The sequence below is a fragment of the Solea solea genome, unplaced genomic scaffold (assembly GCF_958295425.1).
Source record: "Solea solea unplaced genomic scaffold, fSolSol10.1 scaffold_70, whole genome shotgun sequence".
NCBI lineage: Eukaryota > Metazoa > Chordata > Actinopteri > Pleuronectiformes > Soleidae > Solea > Solea solea.
In genome coordinates this window covers 15,001-17,500 of record NW_026704211.1, presented here as the reverse complement: position 1 = coordinate 17,500, position 2,500 = coordinate 15,001, and the positions used below count along the sequence as shown (strand labels likewise).

Below are 2,500 nucleotides of genomic sequence, written 5' to 3'. Positions count from 1 at the left end.
GGTATTCCCAGGCGGTCTCCCATCCAAGTACTAACCAGGCCCGACCCTGCTCAGCTTCCGAGATCAGACGAGATCGGGCGTGCTCAGGGTGGTATGGCCGTAAGCCGACGGGCTGGGGACACAGACTCCTTTTATAGACTAGGCAAGGCCCCCTGCTCGTGGAGGAGCTCAAAGGTCAGCCTTTCGAACGTTCAAGAGTTTAAGTTGTTTTTGGTGGGCTTTGCTGTATGGCCGCGCCCTTTGAGTGTGTCAAATGTCAAGCAGCTGTCCGTCAAGGCTCAGAGGTGCACTTAGATCACCTTGGGGCGGAGGTGATCAGCAGCAGCCTTTGTTATGCGCACTTAAAAAACATGGCACCACAACAAGTAACTTGTGTGCCAAGATCTTGAGTTGGCCCCAGACACTTGTGGGCCATCGCTTCTCGGCCTTTTGGCTAAGATCAAGTGTATTATCTGTTCTTATCAGTTTAATATCTGATATGTCCTCTATATGGGGATTAAATATTAAATGCATTTTTGAGCATTGGGAGGTGAAAACTGGGGCTTGCTCTCTTCACTCCTTGCATTGACCTGGCATTGCAGTGCCACCAGGAACGGTGCACCATTCTCTTTTTTCTGTGAAAACTAAAGCAAGGCTGGAACTAGAAGGACGTTAACGTGTGCCTGTGCCCGTGCGTCAACGTAATTGCAAGTCCATGTTTCTTGTAAGGAAGCAGCAATGTAAAAGCTTACACCACCTGGTATTCCCAGGCGGTCTCCCATCCAAGTACTAACCAGGCCCGACCCTGCTTAGCTTCCGAGATCAGACGAGATCGGGCGTGCTCAGGGTGGTATGGCCGTAAGCCGACGGGCTGGGGACACAGACTCCTTTTATAGACTAGGCAAGGCCCCCTGCTCGTGGAGGAGCTCAAAAGTCAGCCTTTCGAACGTTCAAGAGTTTAAGTTGTTTTTGGTGGGCTTTGCTGTATGGCCGCGCCCTTTGAGTGTGTCAAATGTCAAGCAGCTGTCCGTCAAGGCTCAGAGGTGCACTTAGATCACCTTGGGGCGGAGGTGATCAGCAGCAGCCTTTGTTATGGGCACTTAAAAAACATGGCACCACAGCAAGTAACTTGTGTGCCAAGATCTTGAGTTGGCCCCAGACACTTGTGGGCCATCGCTTCTCGGCCTTTTGGCTATGATCAAGTGTAGTATCTGTTCTTATCAGTTTAATATCTGATATGTCCTCTATATGGGGATTAAATATTAAATGCATTTTTGAGCATTGGGAGGTGAAAACTGGGGCTTGCTCTCTTCAGTGCCACCAGGAACGGTGCACCATTCTCTTTTTTCTGTGAAAACCAAAGCAAGGCTGGAACTAGAAGGACGTTAACGTGTGCCTGTGCCCGTGCCTGTGCGTCAACGTAATTGCAAGCCCATGTTTCTTGTAAGGAAGCAGCAGTGTAAAAGCTTACAGCACCTGGTATTCCCAGGCGGTCTCCCATCCAAGTACTAACCAGGCCCGACCCTGCTTAGCTTCCGAGATCAGACGAGATCGGGCGTGCTCAGGGTGGTATGGCCGTAAGCCGACGGGCTGGGGACACAGACTCTTTTTATAGACTAGGCAAGGCCCCCTGCTCGTGGAGGAGCTCAAAAGTCAGCCTTTCGAACACACTGCACTTGAGCCTTTATCTCCACTACCTGCTACACTCTATTCCAGTATTAGGAAGCTACACCGAGATGGGTAAGCTGCTCCCCATCTCCAAGCTTCTCACATGCTTGCAGAGCGACATCCAAGGCTGAAACTAGAAGGACGTTAACGTGTGCCCGTGCGTCAACGTAATTGCAAGCCCATGTTTCTTGTAAGGAAGTAGCAGTGTAAAAGCTTACAGCACCTGGTATTCCCAGGCGGTCTCCCATCCAAGTACTAACCAGGCCCGACCCTGCTTAGCTTCCGAGATCAGACGAGATCGGGCGTGCTCAGGGTGGTATGGCCGTAAGCCGACGGGCTGGGGACACAGACTCCTTTTATAGACTAGGCAAGGCCCCCTGCTCGTGGAGGAGCTCAAAAGTCAGCCTTTCGAACGTTCAAGAGTTTAAGTTGTTTTTGGTGGGATTTGCTGTATGGCCGCGCCCTTTGAGTGTGTCAAATGTCAAGCAGCTGTCCGTCAAGGCTCAGAGGTGCACTTAGATCACCTTGGGGCGGAGGTGATCAGCAGCAGCCTTTGTTATGCGCACTTAAAAAACATGGCACCACAACAAGTAACTTGTGTGCCAAGATCTTGAGTTGTGCCAAGATCTTGAGTTGGCCCCAGACACTTGTGGGCCATAGCTTCTCGGCCTTTTGGCTAAGATCAAGTGTAGTATCTGTTCTTATCAGTTTAATATCTGATATGTCCTCTATATGGGGATTAAATATTAAATGCATTTTTGTGCATTGGGAGGTGAAAACTGGGGCTTGCTCTCTTCACTCCTTGCATTGACCTGGCATTGCAGTGCCACCAGGAACGGTGCACCATTCTCTT

The 2,500-nt window shown here is 50.4% G+C and overlaps 7 non-coding genes across 7 annotated transcripts in view; 3 read left to right on the top strand and 4 right to left on the bottom strand.

Annotated features, from left to right (window-relative positions):
• LOC131454929 (5S ribosomal RNA) overlaps positions 1-105 on the bottom strand; it is a 119-nt gene extending 14 nt beyond the window's left edge. Inside the window, exon 1 of the ribosomal RNA XR_009239564.1 lies at positions 1-105. This exon is cut by the window's left edge and continues 14 nt beyond it. This is a non-coding gene — a ribosomal RNA (5S ribosomal RNA).
• A 308-nt stretch (positions 106-413) lies between these two features.
• LOC131455069 (U2 spliceosomal RNA) lies at positions 414-606 on the top strand. Its single transcript, XR_009239691.1, has one exon. It is a non-coding gene; the product is annotated as a U2 spliceosomal RNA (small nuclear RNA).
• Positions 607-724: 118 nt separating this feature from the next.
• LOC131454932 (5S ribosomal RNA) lies at positions 725-843 on the bottom strand. The gene has a single exon (XR_009239567.1). It is a non-coding gene; the product is annotated as a 5S ribosomal RNA (ribosomal RNA).
• A 308-nt stretch (positions 844-1,151) lies between these two features.
• LOC131455087 (U2 spliceosomal RNA) lies at positions 1,152-1,337 on the top strand. Its single transcript, XR_009239708.1, has one exon. It is a non-coding gene; the product is annotated as a U2 spliceosomal RNA (small nuclear RNA).
• A 106-nt stretch (positions 1,338-1,443) lies between these two features.
• Positions 1,444-1,562, bottom strand: LOC131455009 (5S ribosomal RNA). The gene has a single exon (XR_009239634.1). It is a non-coding gene; the product is annotated as a 5S ribosomal RNA (ribosomal RNA).
• A 296-nt stretch (positions 1,563-1,858) lies between these two features.
• LOC131454997 (5S ribosomal RNA) lies at positions 1,859-1,977 on the bottom strand. Its single transcript, XR_009239623.1, has one exon. It is a non-coding gene; the product is annotated as a 5S ribosomal RNA (ribosomal RNA).
• Positions 1,978-2,303: 326 nt separating this feature from the next.
• On the top strand, positions 2,304-2,496 carry LOC131455045 (U2 spliceosomal RNA). The gene has a single exon (XR_009239668.1). It is a non-coding gene; the product is annotated as a U2 spliceosomal RNA (small nuclear RNA).
• The last annotated feature ends 4 nt before the right edge of the window (positions 2,497-2,500 follow it).